This window comes from Parasteatoda tepidariorum, chromosome 12 (genome assembly GCF_982258835.1).
Source record: "Parasteatoda tepidariorum strain Cologne lab strain chromosome 12, Ptep-v5.0, whole genome shotgun sequence".
Lineage (NCBI taxonomy): Eukaryota > Metazoa > Arthropoda > Arachnida > Araneae > Theridiidae > Parasteatoda > Parasteatoda tepidariorum.
Window position 1 is genome coordinate 42,533,423 of NC_141766.1, and position 20,756 is coordinate 42,554,178.

Below are 20,756 nucleotides of genomic sequence, written 5' to 3' on the forward strand. Positions count from 1 at the left end.
TGATGAATATATAACCAGTTTTGCAATAAATAATTTCGAAGTGATATTTTGAAACTAAATTACGCAAAGGAGAGATAAACAGCATTTCGATTTCATTAAAATGAACTTAAAAATCATTTAGGGTGGTGAGCAAAATTGGTCATAAAAAAGACCCATTTAACAGCTTCTTTAACACGTTCAAGCCGGGGTGACCCACCGGTGGGTCACGCTAGATTGTCTCATCTTGGCAGCGCACCGGAGTAAAAACTGGTAACAATAAATTTTATTTTTTATTTTTTTTCCGGGAATAATAGAAATCCATAACTACCAATTGTTTTTAACGGATGCAATTTTTATATTCAATTGCTTCTTCGCCGTGATAAATTTCTTAACAGTGAATTGTTATTGATGAGAATAGATTAACTCCTCCCGAATATTATCTAATATTGAAATAGTTCTTCTACCAGTATTTTCTCTTTTCCCGTACCAGTATTTTCACTTTTCCCGGCGTGAACGTGTTAATGTTTTTCTTCTTTGAGAAGCATATTCTTTAAAGTGACACATACAAATCACACATACAATTTAACACTTTACCGACCGGTAGCGGTTCGAACATACTATGCCCTTTCACCGCCCGTTCAGCTGCAGATAGTCCGAGACACCGGCTCGGTTTCGGCCTAGACTGACGCGCGGACTTCACCACTAAATATCAAAAATTACAAATATGATATAAAATGCAACGTTAAATCATCAATATACTGGTTACTGTATTAAAAAGTAGGCGTAACTATCTTTCTTTAACTAATCTTACAAAATATTTTGCTACCACTTTATTAGAACTTTTCCAGAAAGCGGAGCAGTTGGCATCCCTGCCTTCATATCGATGAAAAAATCCCGACTTTCCTCGCAGGAAAATCTAGTCGCACCCAGCTGCACGATGAAAAATCCCGACTCTTTTCGCAGGAAAATCTGGTCGCACCCAGCTGCACTCGAGAAAACGACAGCTGAATTTTTTTCAGGGCATGCTGAATTGGTGGAAAACGTAGTCACCACAGATCGGTCAAAAGTCGATTAATCGACGACCGGTCGGTAAGCGCTGGGGAGCAAACGTCGAATAATCGACGGCCGGTCGGTATACGATGAGAACAAAACGTCGATTAATCGACGACCGGTCGGTAAGCGCTGAGAACAAAACGTCGATTAATCGACGGCCGGTCGGTAAAGTGTTAATATCTCCGATTACTTAACCCGTTTTGTCCCGAATTTATAAATTGAAATGATACAAAAAGTTGTTTTATGGAAAAAGTGGTATAATATATTATCGAAATTAATTAGTGTTAGAGCAATCTAAACTGTTAGGGCAATCAAAAAGTCATTGATAGATCAAAAAGTACTTGCTCCTTATAATGATAGATCTAATCAGAAATAACTAAATCATTGTGGTATCTGAGAATCTTTTAATTCACCCAGATAAATGAAAATGCTGAAAAAAGTTTCCCACCACAATGAATGTCTTTGAAAAAAGGAACTGTCCTAAATATATGACGCTGGGCGTTAACCGGTTAAGTGGAGAGAGAGTTTCTGGTTTAGTATAACTTATAAATTGTCTAGGAAGATATAGAGACAACCAAAAATAACGTGAATTAAAAATACACATATTAAAACTGTATTAAAAAATGGGAAACTCGATCTAAAAACTTCATCATCTGGCTATCATGTAAGGGGACTCAAAAACAATAAATATAAACCCCAATTTTTATAGCAAATTTGGACTTTTGAGGAAAAAACACACCAATTAAGCTTTCAATTAATTTGTTTTTCGATTTCACAGATTGCACTATAATCACAAAGTGAAAATAGAGAATATTTGTTTTAATTGAGATATCCCTAAAAGGCAGTCAGAATTTAAAAAAAATTAAAATTAATGTGTAAGATATTTTAAATTATGAAACACAGATAAGTTTAATAGACGTATAATTTTATATCTCTGATTACTTAAGTAGAGAGCAAGTTTCTGATTCAGAGTTGCTTACAAGATGTCTGAGAAGATCTGGATACAACCAAACACAACGTGAATTAAAAATACACGTATTAACACATAGCTGACGGGCAACTTTTCTGAAAATTTTCCCATGTGCCCGGCAATTGTTTTTGAAAGCGAATGAGGAAGATCTTTATTTCTTTTTCGCATGACAAAAATTATTACAATCACCTACGTGTATTGGTACACCACAAGTTTTGCAAAGTCAGGTTTCGTAAAGTTATAATAAATTGGTAGAGAATTAAATAGTAAAACTTGAAAAGTAAGGAAAACTACGCCCACTTTTTAAAATAGTCAACACATCACTGCTAACATGATTGCTATGACACCAGACCGGTCATCAACGCTTGGCCACGAAAACACGAGTTAACTCGTGACCGGTCAGCAACGCGTTAAAACTGCATAAAAAATGCAAAACTCTACCTAAAAACAGTAATTCCTGAGTATAACGTACGAATACGAATACTAATCTTCATCATTTATACCAAATTTGGATTTTTGAGAAAAAAGTAATTCAATCTAGCTTACTATAATTTTGTTTCTGGTTTTAGTATCACGTCTGCTCTAAAAAATTCCTAAAACAACATTAAATCGAAATTATTTACATTTTGTAATTTTATTTATATTTTGCGAATTTGCAACGTCAAAAACCGATGGAAAACGAGAAGAGTTTGTCATTTTTTTTTCCTTCAAAAAAACAAAAATATACATATGCATACCTGTTAACATTCAATCCTTTCGAGGATGATTTTCCTCAGTAGAAGTAAAATGGAAGTTAAATTAAAATTTTAGGCAGAAACAAACGCTATATTTAGAAAAAACTTATGCGGACTGCAACGACAGTATATAACATTATATATGCTTAATTTTTTAAAAAAATAGTGACAGTCGAAAAGATTAAAAATTAAACTATTAAATGCAAGGAATATATAGGAAGCATATATTTTACTACCACTTTAAATATGTAAATGAAATTTTACCCCAACTGCGCAAAAGTTGGCAGGTAAGCATATGGCTTATCACTGTCAATCAACGAATCCTGTATTTTTTTATGGTTCCTTAGTACTGCCAAAGTGTGAAGCATTTTTGCTACAATTCACGACAAAATGTTTTGTAAAAAATATCAACTCAGCTATCCCAACTTGCACCGCTTTGTAAAAAAAACTTTCCTTTGGTAAAGAAATTTAAGTTATTTTTAATCTAGCTTTTGCTGATTACTGGTCTAGTGATTACTGTACTGGACTACGAGGGCCAGTGGTTGAGGGCTCGAATTCCACTGATGGCATGGATATAACTTTCTCTCTGTGTTTTATGTCCTTTCTTCTATGTAATTGTGCGAATGTAACCCGGATGTAATGGGTTTGTGACTGTATGACGTGGGCGACGCTACTCCTCCACCGTGGGTAACGCAATTCGGACATTTCTGAGGTTAATGGGAAATAGACCTACATCAGAAAGCCTCCACACTGTTTTTTAGAAGTAGTCTGTGCAGACTACTTAAAAAGTGACCCAGTTGCGCGCATGAACCTGATTTCTGCTTTAAAACTTATTAACACTTTCATGACCGGTGACACCAACGTGTTGTCACGAGAAAACCAAACCTTTACTGCCGGTGACAACACGTTGGTGCCATACACCACTAAATACGCAATTGCCATACACCCAACACCAACCCAACACAATTGCCATACACCATTGTTGGTGCCATACACCCAATTGCGTTGGTGCCATACGCAAGTCATACACTAACAGCCGGTGACAACACGTTGGAGTCATGTCCAAGCTCAACGTGAGTGGCCGGTGACAACACATTGATGTCGCGCTTTGCAACCTGATATTCATGTGACATTTTGTCAAGAGACAATAGAGTACACGGATGCCAACTGCTCCGCTTTCTAGAATAGTTTTAATAAAGTGGTAGCAAATTATATAGTAAAATTCGCTAAAGAAAGATAGTTACGCCTACTTTTTAATATAGTAACCAGTAGTTTGATACTTTACCGTTGCATTTTATATCATACTTATAATTTTTGATATTTAGTGGTGAAAAATTACTTATAATGAAAAATACTAAACTAAAAGTAAGCTACCACTAGAAAATACTATTTTACAAAGCGGAGCAAGTTACACGGAACCGGTTACACGGTAAACTTATTACTAAATATATGCGGACCGCATAGTGTTAAGAGAAATTTGTCATGTATATTTGAGAATTGAATTCGTAGTGGTTGACAAGTAAGTAAGACAAATCAATCATATTCATAAATTAAACAGATTTTTGGAAATATGTTCTACCACTTTCTTATTTTTTCCAGATTTTTTATTTAATGGCTCTTTCGTAAACGGGTTTACCTTCATAGTGGTCAGATTGGACTACTTATAGAAAGCAGTATGGAAGCTTTCAGTTATACGAGGCGTTGAATAGACCCAAGTGCCCCCTTTAAAGAAAATGAAAATAAAGTTTAGTATTTTTCATTTTAAATAATTTTTCCACCACTCCGTAGATAAGTTCAAAGTATTATGTGAAATGCAACTTTAATGTAATGATCTCGTAGTTACGCTTTTAACCCTTTGGGGACGGGTGATTCAGAAAAGCATTCGTACAAAATCAGAATCAGGATGTAATTAAATAAAAAACGGTAACTTAAATGTAGTACACTCTAAAAACTGTACCGCTGATTTCAGAGGCACATTTGGATCGTTTGTGCCTCTGAATTTTAAGGGCACAACGTGCCTTTAAAAATGAAAGGCACAATGTACCTCTGATTTCAGAGGCACATTTGGATCGTTTGTGCCTCTGAATTTTAAGGGCACAACGTGCCTTTAAAATTGAAAGGCACAATGTACCTCTGATTTCAGAGGCACATTTGGATCGTTTGTGCCTCTGAATTTTAAGGGCACAACGTGCCTTTAAAAATGAAAGGCACAATGAACCTCTGATTTCCGAGGCAAAATCAGATGTACCTCTTAGCTTGAAAAGTACATTGTACCTTAGATTTTGCTTTTATGAACCACTCATTGAAATAAGCATTTAGTGGTACCAAAACCTGTTATTTACCAGATTTGAACACACTTTTTTTTTACCTATTTGTAATTTGCTTGCACTTCATATAAAAAGGGGTTTACACTATTACCAAGATATTAATTATAATAATTCTTAATGAAAAATATTTCTGAATTCTTTGAATATTGGCCACTTGAGGTGATCATCTCAAGGGATTCCATCTAAGGCTTTTTCATAGGCAATTATAAAATATGTAAATTTACACAATTTCTTTAATTATGTAGCGTTTAATGATACTTCAACAATTTCAATGATGTTTTTCTAATCAGATATAGGTATAAAAAAATAATATTTATTTCTGTTTATTCCAAGTCAATATAATTCATGGATTTTTTTCCAAAAAGTTATCCTCAAAATGGAAATTTCTTATAAATTTAGATATTTTTTAAATATTTAGAGATTTAATAAAATAGCTTTATAAGAATCAAAATTAAACACTAAATATCATGAAATCTAATATCTTTTATTTTCACACATAAAGAACAATATTACATAATTTAGTAACAGTTGCACACAAATATGGAAAAATATAGAACTTTCACAATATTTTAAAATTATAGATGTAGATTTTGAACAATTTGTATGTTTTATAACATCAAATATGTTTAATCAAATGACTTTACAAGTGTAAAATCAAAGATTTCTTTCTATTGAAATGAATTTTTTTTTAAAAGCCTGATTTTGGCGAAGCATATTAACCCATTAGGCGCCATCATTCCCATTTTGGGAACATTAGCTTTCAATTTTTTTAGAACTAACCCAAGTTCGTGATTTTTTTAAAAAAAATCAGATTTTTTTTATTTAAATCAGATTTTTTTGATTTTTATTCAAATACACTGTAAGAACTTTAATTTATGATTAAAAAAACTTTATAAATGCTTAATCAAAATTAATAATAAAACTATATTATAACAATATTTAGAACAATATTTTAACTTACTAAAATAATTTTTCATTATAATACATAGCTTTGAATGCATAGCAACCATTTTGAAACAAATGCATGATTGAAATTTAAGGACTAGTTCAAATAGAAAATTTAAAGAATACTTTAGTAGTCTGTCTAGGTTTTTCAAAGATAACTATTTTGTGAAAATGTAGACATAATTTTTGAAAATTAAAAATTTGGATTTATCTTTTCTTACGAGACACAAAAATAAAATGTTGAGAAAAAAGTATTTTGTGGAATTGTTCTACCGTTTTTCCTAAAGTTGTGTAGGTACCGGTAAACGGTAGTAAATTTCACTTGGACAGACCCCTGTACTTTAACTATTCAAACAGAGTTTCAATTAGCAAACCATAATCTTAATTTAAAATTTCCTTTTTTTTCCGTTTGATTTTTAAAATGACAAAATAAATGTAACAGATTGTGTTTATAAATGTAGTCATTCATCAAAAAATAAATATTTAATCTATATATTTTTATATTAAAATATTCACTTTTAATTCTATATCAAAATAGATACGTTAAGCTAAAAATATTTTTTTTAAAAAAATCTATGTACTCATAGGAATTTTTTTCCACAAAATTTCGTTATAGAAAATCAGATGTCAAAGATACTGTAAACATATTATGAGCAAAAATACCAGTTAATAACCCTACTGTTTCAAATAGAGTTTGAAAGGGAAGAATGACACTATATCAGGAAAAAAATATCTGAATTTATTGGCCTTTTTCTTTTCTTTCTATTTTTGGCAAATTGGGTATTTTCTTTTTAATATGCTTTTGAAAAAGCTTCAAAAATATACATTTTCCACCAATAAATATAATGTAGATTTTAATTCCATGCTTTTTCTTTCAAACGGTAGAATTTTAATTAACAATATTTACATTATTTTTTGAAAAAATTCATGTTTAATAATTACTTTCTACAGCTATGCAAGTCTATATTAAGACAGCATTAAATGTTTACTTTAATCTGTGCTTTCAATCTCAAGAATCAAAAGACTTTTAAAATTGTAATTTTCAATATGTTGGAATTTAACACACACCAAGAAAGAAAGTAATTTCGTTAACTAAAATTAATTAATGCAACAATTTATTTAAAATAAATTTTGAAACTAAGAAAAGAAAATAATAAAAGTATCAATAATTTAAAACACTGTTTTTTAACTTTTATAATCAATATATATAAAAAAAAATTAGTTGATTTAAATCAATGATTTTTTTAAAAAAATCATTTGATTTAAATCATGATTTAAATCGTGATTTAAATCAAGCTGATTTAAATCAACAAACCCTGGAACTAACTGCACTTAATATTATTTAATTGACAATTTTATTTGAGCTCTGAATATATGAAAAGCATTTTGCAATTTTTTTTGAAAGCTTGTTTCAGAATTTTTATTTTTTATAGTATTTTAAAAATCATGAAATTCCGCATTTTTATCCCCAATCATTAAACATGCATTTGTTTTATAAATATTATTAAAATAAAAATTATTTTAACTTAAACTTGATTACAACAATCTAATGTACAAAATAAAACTAATCCATAGAGAAAATGTACAATGGCTAGTTTACAATTGAAGAAAAAAGACCTTGTTCACTTTTGGGGGAAAGTATTGGCGAAAGCTGTTTTCAAACGAAAAACAAGATGCAGATTATTTTAGCAGAAAAATAATTTTTCATGACAATAATATATGCACTAACTTAATAACGCAGAACATAGCGTCGTTTCAGGTTTATCTTTATATTACTACACTAATCTAATACGTTGCCAAAAATAAACCTCAATCTATGTTTATTTCCTCCCCTCAAACACGATAAAACATCTGCATTTTTCAATCTCTTCCCCATTCATTGCACGTTTACTCCTCCCCAACAGCAAAATGACTCTAAATTTCTATTTGCATTTTTATAAAATAATTAATTTATAATAAATTTGTATTATGTTTAAAAGTTTCCTACAGAAAAAATCTATCATAAAAAATTTCTAACATTTTCCTTTGGCTAAGAATTTTAAAATCTGGCAAATAATTTGAAATACTTAGTATAGGCTATGTATATATATATATATATATATATATATATATATATATATATATATATATATATATATATATATATATATATATATATATATATAGTAATATCATAATTAAAGGTCAATAAAGAAAAAGTGCTGGTAAAAAAAGAAAACACAACACTGGAAGCAAAATTATAATGGCAAACATACTTAATACAATGAGTAATTTAACCAGTGAGAATAGCCTAAACCAAATTTACAAAAATTACAGTTTAAAATAAAACAAAATTAAAAAAAATTAGCACTATAATGAGAAAATAAAATATCATAGTAAAAGGTGATAACATATAGATAAATTTGCTTTACAGAGTGGAACAACTGTAAGTCAATTTTACTTGGAGATGGTAAGATTCGTTTAATGCAGACTCTTATAAAAAAAAGTCCACATGTTTCGCAGAGAACTTTTATTAAAACATTTTCCAAATTTTGAAAAAAATCAAATGACACACATTTTTCTTTCTTTTAGTTTTCACTAGTTATTAATACAGAATCACAATAATTCGGAGAAATAGCAACGGACATTTAAAGGTTGTATCCGGAAGAAAAAATGCTCAAGTTAAACACTTTGCTGGGGGAGGTACATGGGCAAAGCATTTGCAGAGGAGGCCTGATCAAATCCTTCCCACAGCATCCACATTATTTATAGTTTAGCATTGACCACAGTGCTGATGTAAAATATCCTCAGAGGTAGTTGGATCATGGGTTTGAGTCCCCTGAACGCCAGACTAACTGTAGCAGGCTTAGTGGTTTTCCTCTCCATGTAAGTGTTTTATCATGCATTCAGCTCGGCTAGAACATTTAAAACAGGACTTATCAATGTAAGAGTATTTTATTTGAATAAGTAGTTAAAAGTTTCTATCACAATGTACACAAATACATTCATGAAGATTTTATTACATTAAGAATAGGTTTAGCTAAAATAATTTTTATATATAATATTATTGAACTAATTTAACACGTTGAATGCCATAGGGGTCACCGGTGACTGGTGCTGAGTTTTTTCGTAGCGCCACTGGGGTCACCGATGAACAGCGAAACCTCGATTATTCGAAACACATAATTCGAACAAATTTTTAATGCTCTAATTTTTTTTATATTATTATTATTACTAAAATGAATATACTGAATATACTGAAAAAATCATTTTGGCCAGACGGGCAAGCCATGAAAATTAGTGTGGCATTCAACATGCTAAAGAAAAAAAAAAAGTGTAAATCTATCTAAGCTTAAATACATAAGAAAGTGCAAGGATTGTTTTTAACACAAAACAAAATTGGAGTCAACAAAGAAAATTCAAATGTAAATCGAAAAGTAATTATTTATAAAAATAATTATTATTTATAAAAATATTTAATAATTAAAAACATTTTTTTGCATTTACTGGAACACAGTCAAGACAAAGTAACAGCAAAAAAAAAACTATTAATCATTTAGTTATACTAATAATATAAATTTAGATTACACAAACATTAAATTGCCTTTCAGATAGCAAAAAAAAAAAAAAAAAAAAAAAAAAAAAAACAATTTCACTGCATCAAGTTTATACACATATCAATCCTTACAATCAATATATTTTCTTTCTAAATATTATCAAAATTGCTTCGCTTCATATTTTTTTTACTACAGTTCAGGAAAAGCATTAGTTATAGATTAAAAAAAGTTTTTTGATAATGTTATTCTAAGTAACACAGGTAAGGTAGCAATAACAATAAAAAATAAAAAAAAGTTTCTTAAAAATTATTATCACTGATGCTGAATTAGAAAGTTTTACTAGGTAGCTTTTCGTAGCAAGAAAACATGGAGTATAAAGTGTTGAGCATTGAATATGAAGTACCAAATATTTTTTTAATAAATTATTCAGTATATATCGATAAAGCATTAAGAATTTATCTTGGAAAATGCCAGTGACACAACAGCGATTCTGCATATCTAATCCATTTGTGATCCAATGAATGTTATGCAAATAATTTTTTTATTTTTTATATATAGTTATTGATATCAAAATTATGTAAATTAAACTGCTCTAGTTAACAATACTTTAATATTTTTTAAAAAGTTCAAGCTGTTAAGTACTTGGCATTATATTATTTTAAACAAAGAGCAAGGTACTCATCACCGCCCATCACTCAACCATGACCAAAAATCCTATTTCTAGGGCTTTACTTTTTAACGGCCATGGTTAAAATGCCATGTAATTTTGATACTGGTCAGATAAAGTGGACTCCGCTTGAGCTAGCTCGTTTGAATCTTCTGCATGATAACCAATGAGAGAACTTTCACTTGTGGCATAATTTATATGCAAAGTATACACGCCAGTTGTTTCATACATTGCCAGGATCTAACTCATTACCCTAGTTCTCTAATAAGCAGTGTGAAAGATAATTTAACCAGCTGTGCCACAAGAGCACCCTGGAGCAAGCTATTAATCCTTTTTAAAAATCAAATAAATTAAATTTCAATTTGAAATGCTAAAATTTTTAAAACGAATTTCACAGTCATAAATAATTATATATCCCATGTTATCTATTTTGAGTCATAAATTCAAAACTAAAATTTGAAATTATACACTGAAAGCTGTGATGTTAGAATAAAACATTTTTAAACATTAGTACTTTTTCAAAAAAAATAATAACTAATTAAAAATTTATAAATCATTAGAAGATTGCCTTTTTCTCCCATGCTTACACCATATTTAAAATATAAATAAAGCATAATCTTATTTTTTTCTTCAGGTTTATATCAATTGTAAGTTTAGTAACAGTTTGAAATAATTATAATTAGATATCAATGTCAATTGTTTTCTAAAATAGCTAATGATTGAAAGTATACTTTTCATAATTATAATAAAAATTCGAAAACATTCTTCGTTGTTTTTTAAATTATTCAATCATTCTGTGAGAGAATTTCTGTGATAGCTCTCGAATGTAAACTAAGATAAACAAAAAAGCAAATTGGTATTTCAAATAAAAATGATTTCTTATTCATAGCAATCGCCACATTGAAAACCTCATACAAAATTATAATCAAACACTACAGAACAAATATAGGGCACTTTAAAAACATTCCTCTTAATGTTATAATGATAAAACATAAATAATACAACTACAACAGAAATGTAAACATAACTAGGGTTAGCTCTCTCGCTTAAACATTTTTATAAGATTTGTAGCATTAATAATTCACTAATAAAAATTGAAATGTATTAATAAAAAAGATGCCGTCGTTACTTAGGAATTAATATAAAAATAAGATACAAGTATTAAACTTACCAAATTCAAGCATTTTTATAACATCAATAGAGCACATTTGTAGAAAACTTCTTCCATCGGTAGCGTGGATGCGAGGGGACAGAAAACGTATTTCGTCATAAAATTTTTCACTGATGTGCGCATGCGCTTGTTCTCCGTTACATGATCGTACCGAAGAAAAAGAAATGAAGCGAATTTCAGAGGCACGAAAGTCTTATTGTACCGCGCATTGACTGGCGTTTGCTTTGGTACCTTTAATTTGTTGTGGTGCCTCTCATTTTTAAAGGCACATTAGTTATGTGCCTCTTACGCGAGAAAATACACGGTACATTTAGCCTGTGCCTCTGAAATCAGAGGTACAGTTTTTAGAGTGTAGTTTCTAATTTGACAAACTTACTTTGCTTTTACTTTAGTTATTGTTAGTTTAATCATATATATAATCAAAGTTAATTCAAAGTATAACTAAATAGTTTTATTTTGAACAAAGTATTGGTGAATTAAATAAATCAAACAATTTTAACTCCGCCCACAAATAAACTGCTAAAGAAATACTTTGATTACCAGTTTTATATTTTTACACAGATTGATACGGTTTTATGCTGTCACGCATTTGTGACAGTCGGCGCGAAAGGGTTAAAGTAATTATGCTCATTCTATATGTTTTACTATTTAATTCATAACCAACTTATTAAAACTTTTGCAAATAGTATAATATAATAATAATAGCAAAAATTATAATAGCAAATATAATAATAGCAAAAATTTTACTTTAAATTGAAATACTGCGATCAAAATGAATCCCTTCAAATAATTATTTTTTAAAAAAAAAATTATTACAACTATAAAGTAAATTTCTAGATGGCTATAAAGTAAATCTCCTGTTGCTTCAATCCAGTGTTTACTAAATAAAAAACAAAGAGCAATATTATAGTCGTTAAAAGTCTTTTTAATACGTCTGATTTTGAAAAGATCGTTGATTGATTTTTACTTCGATTCATTTATATTTAATGATCATAAAATTGTTCTCAAAACAAATTTAATAAATTGAGAATCAGATTTAAGAGCATGGATTTTACTAACACTAGCGGAAATTTCGATTAAAAAAACGCTTAAGAGTTGCACCTATGCAAATTTGCAATAAAGCTTTTCACGCAATACATTTAATACCACATAATTTTAATCACAATTTCCTATAAATACCTTTAAAACATGCACTCGTTTAGCGTCGATTAACATCTTACTTAATCATGATAGCTGGTTTATCACCCAGTTGAACGTAATTCAAATACAACGCATTTAGAAAATTTTCACCTGCAGCTCGGAAACTTTATTTACTGGTAGCAAGATGTATCTGTTAATTCCTATTTCATCAGTAAACCCAGTAAGTCTCCCATTTTGGGACCAATACTTTTTTCTCAAAAAGAAAAAATGAAGAGTACAATAGCCCGCTGTATGTTTCTGCCTACCGAACAATATTGTTCCTCTCTTTCCTATTTTCACATTTGATTTCCAGGTTTTCAGTTTCAAGGTGGTTAGATTTTCAGTGGTTCCACAGAACCATGTCTTTTTCAGTCTTCCTCTTAGTGCCGCGTCTTGGACATCTTAAGAATCAGGTTCAGGAGCATGGATTTTACCACCACTAGCTAATTTTTTATAAAAAAAAGTTGCAGTTACACAAAATTGCAATAAGGCTTTGCACACAATACATTAATGTCACTTATTTTTGGTCACATTTCTTATAAATATCTCTAAAACATACTCTCATTGTTTTATAGTAATTGATTTTTACAATCTTAATTGCAGGTTCACCAACCTGCTGAAAGTTAATTCAAACCTAGCACAGTTACGAAATTTTCTTTTGAAACTCTCTTTACTGTTAGCGAGATTTACCCGGTAATTCCTATTTCTTTATTTAATTAATTAAGCACAAAGTAACCCAATAAAGAACCAACACCTTGTTTTTTCTAAAAAAAAATAATAACTACAGCTCACGGTAAACGCATTGGCCTGCCTGCTCACTGTAAGCGTTTGCACTGTAATTCTAACAATATTGTTCCAGTCTGTCCATTTCAGGCTTTCGACATATAGTATTTCATCTTCACAGTTTTAAGAATTTCAGCGGTTTCATCCAACAATTTTTTTGATCTTCTGGCATTGAACAGTGAATAAATTAAGAATCAGATTTAAAAGCTATTACTAGCAGAAATTTCTATAAAAAAAGCGTAAAAGCAGCACTATGAAAATTTACAAAAAAGCTTTTGACACAATACTTTTAATACCACAAAGTTTCAGTCACAATTTCTCATAAATACCTCCAAAACATACGCGTATATCAAATGATCGTTTCACGAATTCATGCTATCAGGTATATGTATCATACCTGCCAACTTTTAATCCCTTCCATTATTATTTTTCCCAGTGGTATTAAAATGAAATTAAAACTTCAATTTTAAGCAAACAAATACGTTGCATTTTAAAAAACTTAAGTTGACAACCATGATAGTAACGAATATTAATATAGGTGCTTAATTTTTGTAAGAATAGTGGTGATGAAAATCATTAAAAAATTAATTTTGTAAAAGAAAAAATAGTATATATTTACTACCTCTTTAAATATGAAAATAAAATCTTCCGGAAAATCCGGAAGAGTTGGCAGGTATGAATATGCTGAAAGTTAGATCAAAGAGGAAAAAGCAAATTTTAAGTACAAGTAAATTTTAAATTAAATTTTAACCCGTTTTGTCCCAAATTTATATATTGATATGTTACAAAAAGTGATTTTATGGAAAACGTGGCATAATATATTATCGAAATTAATTGGTTTTTCTTCTGTTAGAGCATTCAAAAAGTCTTTGATAGATCAAAAAGTACTTGCTCCTTATAATTCTAGATCTAATCAGTCTATCATAATCATAACTAAGTCATTGTGGTATCTGAGAATCTTTTAATTCACCCAGATAAATGAAAATGCTGAAAAAAGTTTCCCACCACAATGAATGTCTTTGAAAAAAGGAACTGTCCTAAATATATGACGCTGGTCGTTAACCGGTTAATTAAAAGTAAATTTTAGTTCAGTACTTGTCAAAAAGTAAATTTTAGTTTGTAGTTATTTGCCGTTTTTTACATTATTTTGAAGTGTCCGGAGCAGTTCGCATTTATGCTAAAGTGGAGTATTACATAAATATTTAAATTATTCAGTATTAGTGGTCAGTAAAAATTGAATAAATCAAATTTATTGAAGCTTGATTCGTACCTACTATTTTTTTACACCCATACATATGTACTTTAAATTAATATATTGCTAAAAAACTGAATCCCTTCAAATGATTATTTTTTATTAAATTTATTATAACTGTAAAGTAAATTTCTAGACCATTGCAAACTTTTTGCTTTTATCTGGTGTTTATTAAACAAAAAACGAAGAAGAATATTATAGTCTTTAGAAAACTTTTAAATATGTCTGATTTTGAAAAGATCATTGATTGATTTTTACTTTGAATCATTTATATATTCAATGATGATAAAATTTAACCTCAAAACAAATTTAATAAATTAAGAATCAGATGTAAGAGCATGGATTTTAATACCACCAGCGGAAATTTCGATTAAGAAAAAAGAGTACGAGTTGCACCTATGCAAATTTACAATAAAGCTTTTCACGCAATACTTTTAATACCACATAGTTTTAATCACAATTTCCTATAAGTACATTTAAAACATGAACTCGTTACGGGCTTGAAAAATTAAAATTAATTCATGATAGCTGGTTTATCAACTAGCTTGAAAGTAATTCAAACATAGCTCAGTTACAAAATTTTCTCTCGCAGCTCGGAGACTTTATTTAATGGTAGTAAGAATAATCCGTTAATTCCTATTTCATAAGTAAATCCATTAAGTCTCCCAATTTGGGACCAACACCTCTATTTCAAAAATAAAAAAAATAAAGCGTACGATAGTCTACTGTAAGCTTTGAACTGTCGAAAAATATTGTTTCACTCTTTCCTGTTTTTCACATTTGACTTCCAGGTTTTCATCTTCAAGGTGGTTAGATTTTCAGTGGTTCCACAAGCCCGTGTCTTTTTCAGTCTTCCTCTTAGCGTCGCGTCTTGGACATCTTGAGAATCAGGTTTAAGAGCATGGATTTTACCACCAATAGCAAAATTTTTATAAAAAAAGTTGCAGTTACACAAAATTGCAATAAGCCTTTGCACACAATACATTTAATCCCACATATTTGTCACATTTCTTATAAATACCTCTTCATACGTTCATTGTTTTATAGCAATTGATCTTTACAATCATAATTGCAGGTTCATATTTAATTCAAACCTAGTGCAGTTACGAAATTTTCTTTTGAAACTAGGAAACTCTCTTTACTGTTAGCGAGATTTTCCCGGTAATTATTATTTCTATATATAATTAATTAAGCACCAAGTCTCCTAATAAAGAACCAACACCTCTTTTTATTTAAATAAAAGAAAATCACAGCTCACTGTAAAGGCTTTGGCCAGCCTGCTCACTGTAAGCGTTTGCACTGTAATTCTAATAATATTTTTCCTGTTTGTCCATTTTTGGCTTTTGACATTAAGTATTTCAGTTTCGCAGTGTTAAGAATTTCAGCGGTTTCATCCAACCGTTTCTTCTTTGGTCTTCTTGTCATCGAGTCGTGAATAAATTAAGAATCAGATTTAAAAGCTACCACTAGCAAAAATTTCAATTAAAAAAATGCGTGAAAGCTGCACTATGAAAATTTGCAAAAAAGCTTTTGATGCAACATTTTTAATACCACAACGTTTTGGTCACAATTTCTTTGAAATACCTCTAAAACACCATTTATCGCGATAACATAGCGTTCTAGTCTCAAAATTCACGTTAGCAGGTTCATCAGCCTGCTGAACGTTAGTCCAAAATAGGAAATTTCGTTTTACAGCCAGGAAACTCTGTTTACTGGTAGCCAAATTTTCTCGTTAATTCTTATTTCCTTATTTAATACATGTATCTTCTAAGGATGTCCAAGACACAAATGTATTTGTACGTAATCAGGATAGTCAAAAATAAAAAGCAGTAGTTTAACACGTTCACGCCGATGTGACCCACCGGTGGGCCACGCTAGATTGTCTCATCTTGACAGTGCACCGGAGTAAAAACTGGTAACAATGAATTTCATTTTTTAGTTTTTTTCTGGGAATAATAAAAATCCATAACTACCAATTGTTTTTACGGATGCAATTTTTATATTGAAATGCTTCTTCGCCGTGATAAATTTCCTTACAGTGAATTGTTATTGTTGAGAATAGATTACTCCTCCCGAATATTATCTAATATTGAAATAGTTCCTCTACCAGTATTTTCTTTTTCCCGTATCAGTATTTTCACTTTTCCCGGCGTGAACGTGTTAAGATTGTGGCTAGCTAATTTGACAGACTTACTTTTGCGTTCACTTTAAATCTAACACATCCAATCCAAGTTCTCTAAAAGTGTAACTATACAATTTTTTATTCAAACTAAGTGGCGGTTAATTAAATAAATCAAGCTATTATTACCCCGCCCACAAATTAACTGCAATAAAAATAGTTTGACTACTTGTTTTATCTTTGTGTACCCTGCTTATCAACTCCCTTAGAATGCATATATGACTAGCTCGTCTCGAGGAGGTTAAAAGCAAAGTCTCCCATTTTGAGACCAACACTTCATTTTTTTAAGAAAATGAACTCCTGCCTGCTGTGGTCCGAACAATATTGCTTCTGACTTATCTGTATTTGGCTTTCAACATTTAGTATTTTCCCTTCACAGTGATTAGAATTTAAGTGACTTCGTTCAGTGACTTATATTGAATGACTTATATTTTCTTCCTCTTGGTCTCGAGTCATGAACAAATTAAGAATCAGATTTAAGAGCATAGATTTTAATACCACTAGCAAAAATTTCGATTAAAAAGCGTAAAAGTTGCATCTATGCATGTTTATAATAAAGCTTTTCACCCAATACTCTTAATACCACAAAATTTTAGTCATAATTTCTTATAAATATCTCTAAATCTTGCTATCATTGTTGCTGCTTTGTAGACATCTGTAATCAAGTCAGCAGGCTTATCGACTTGCTGAAAGTTACTTTACAAACTTAATTTTTGCTGCCAGGAAACTCTGTCTACTAGTATCAGAATTTTCGCGATAATTATTGTTCAGTAAGTGCAGTCTCCCCTTTTTTTACCTACACTTCCATTTCAAAAATAAATAAATAAATCGCTGTGAACCTTGCTCTGCCAAGCAATACTGTTCAAGACTTTCCTATATTTGGCTTTCGATTTCTACTATTTAACCTTAAGGCTGTTAGATTTTCAGGGATTTTGCCCAAACATTCCTTTCGGTCTTCCTCTTGGTCACGAGTTCAAATTATTCCGTTTTAAACTTTTTCTCAGATTTCCATGATCGTTTAATCTTTCAAGGTGTGCCATGCATACCGAATGTCTGACTTTAATAGATTGAATCATGTTTTTCAACTGATTAAATGGTCAAGTTCACTTTTATTTCAACAGAGGGGGTGCGAGTGTTCTTGTTTTTCAATGGTGCCATCTATGGCAAAGTATACGAATTCTACGATGCCAATACGTCACACCCGTTTATAAGGTGGACACATTCATACACCCATTCCCCATATCGTAATTTTGACCTGAACCAGAGAATGCTCCAGCTCCAATTCAGTAACCCAGGAGTGTAATTTGTAATGGGAGAATGGAGGACCTTGTGTCCCGACAGCTTTAACGTGCACCAGTCATTACTACACTGGGAGTCTTCGGCAGTTTGACTCCTGTTCCCAATGAGACTTAGGGAGTTAGATGATAGATCAAATCATATATTGAACGCAACGTCAAAGCTTTTTTCATAAATAAATTATTTAAACTATCCTGATGTCCGAAAATTTAATGAATGAAGTTACAAAAGTGTTAATTCTATTTGAACAGAAAACGGAATTTCAAAAGTAATCAATAGAATTAAAAATTATTAGTTATTCTCACCTTTGGAAAAGTGCGTTTGGAAAAAAATTCTAATCATCGCACAAAGGATTAATACCTGCCAACGTGCTCCGATTTACCGAAACATTTTAATTGATTATTCAGAGTGGTAAGAAATTTTATGGCTTGTCATTTTATTGTTGAAATAGTCAATTTTATTCTGATTGATTTTGTCCAGCACACTACGTACAAACAACTTAAACATGCACATAAAACATAACTGACATTAATTGTCCATCCAAATTTTTAAATATATTCAAAATTAAGTTAATTAAATTAAATTAATTAATTAATTAAATTTACCTTAGTTATCTATTTAACTACCACTTTAAATATTCTGGGAAGCTATGAGCTAGCTCTTTGCAATTGAGGAGAGATGCTTCTTAGTCTTCACTGAAAACTATAAGCTCTAAAATTTAAATTTTTCGCCATTAATCTTTGGTAAAAAATTTATCAGTTAATGTAACTAGCCACTTTTTCAGTTATGTAGTTAGCCATTTCTGCAGTTAATGCAGTTAGTCACTTAATCAATTAATGTAGTATGCAACCTCATCAGTAAATATAGTTAGCCACTTCATCAGTTAATGCAGTTAGCTACTTCATCAGTTTATGCAGTTAATAATCATAAGTGCGTTACATAAAAGTTATGTCTTTAAACTTCAAGCAGCTACAACCGGTATGTTTGAAGTACATTGACTTCAAATTGATAGCAATAGATTTCACGTATTTGCTGTTCAGTATACATATGCATAAGGTTAAGAGCATTCTTAAAAAAAAAATGAATAAATAAGTAAAAAACTCTAGTATAGAACTTTTATACGGATCATTGAAAACCCATTTCTTTACCTTTACAGTTTAATATTGAAAGAATAGAAATTCTGAGCAGAGATTGAAAAACGGAAATAATTTTTTTTTAAACAGTTCAATAGTAAAGTGGTAAGTATAAGCAACTTGCTATAATATAAGCAGTTTAAGGTAAAAGATATAAGCAGCTTTGGTGATAATTAAAATGACGGCTATTTAGTTCAGTGCGCAAAAAAAAAAATAATTAAAAAAAAAATGGATGACCCTGAATAACTTTTGATCTCATGATCGCCTTTTCACGTTTTAGGACTCAATCTTAAAGGTTTGAGGGGATGACCTCAAATATGTTAATTAATAAGTGCAGACGATAAATTAGGTTTCGAAATGAGACATAAAACTTCCTTTTTTTTAATGAACCTGCAAATTTTTCGACGTATTCGAAATTCTGACTCGAAAAATATAGGGAGTAGGAGCAATATGGGAAATAGTTTAACCGGTTAACGCCCAGCGTCATATATATAGGACAGTTCCCTTTTTCAAAGACATTAATTATGGTGGGAAACTTTTTTCAGCATTTTCATTTATCTGGGTGAATTAAAAGATTCTCAGATACCACAATGATTTAGTTATTTTTGATTAGATCTAGAATTATAAGGAGCAAGTATGTTTTGATCTATCAATGACTTTTTGTATGTCCTAATAGCAGAAAAAACAATTAATTTCGATAATATATTATACCACTTTTTCCATAAAACCACTTTTTGTATCATTTCAATAAATAAATTCGGGACAAAACGTGTTAAATAAAAACGAAGAACAATATTATAGTCATTAGAAAACTTTAAAATATGTCTGATTTTGAAAAGATCGTTGATTGATTTTCACTCTGAATCATTTATATCTAATGATGATAAAATTTAATCTCAAAGCAAATTTAATAAGTGAAGAATCAGATGTAAGAGCATGGATTTTAATACCACTAGCGGAAATTTCAATTAAGAAAAAAGAGTAAGGGTTGCACCTATGCAAATTTACAATAAAGCATTTCGCGTAATACTTTTAATACCACAAAGTTTTAATCACAATTTCCTATAAGTACATTTAAAACATGAACTCGTCGTGGGCTGCTAAAGTTAAGATTAATTCATGATAGCTGGTTTATCAACCAGCTTGAAAGTGATTCAAACAGAGTGCAGTTACAAAATTTTCTCTCGCGGTTCGGAAACTTTACTTAATGGTAGCAGGATTTATCCGTTAATTCCTATTTCATCTGTAAATCAATTAAGTCTCCCACTTTGAGTCCAACATCTCTATTTCAAAAAGGAAAAAAAAAACGTCCAATAGTCTTCTGTAAGCTTTGAACTGCGGAAAAATATTGTTTTACTCTTACCTGTTTTTCACATTTGACTTCCAGGTTTTCAGCTTCAAGGTGGTTAGATTTTCAGTGGTTCCACAAACCCATGCCTTTTTCAGTCTTCCTCTTAGCGTCGCGTCTTGGACATCTTGAGAATCAGGTTCAAGAGCATGGATTTTACCACCACTGGTTTTATTCTTATATAAAAAGTTGCAGTTACACAAA

At 30.4% G+C, this 20,756-nt stretch overlaps 1 protein-coding gene and 1 long non-coding RNA gene across 2 annotated transcripts in view; one reads left to right on the forward strand and one right to left on the reverse strand.

The window, feature by feature from the left end:
- LOC107455861 (uncharacterized) overlaps positions 1-20,756 on the forward strand; it is a 259,904-nt gene that overhangs the window by 115,025 nt on the left and 124,123 nt on the right. The window lies entirely within an intron of this gene.
- LOC147801044 (uncharacterized) lies at positions 5,529-11,737 on the reverse strand. The gene is made up of 2 exons (XR_015430717.1): positions 11,383-11,737; positions 5,529-8,902 (listed from the first exon to the last, which is right to left on the reverse strand). It is a non-coding gene; the product is annotated as an uncharacterized LOC147801044 (long non-coding RNA).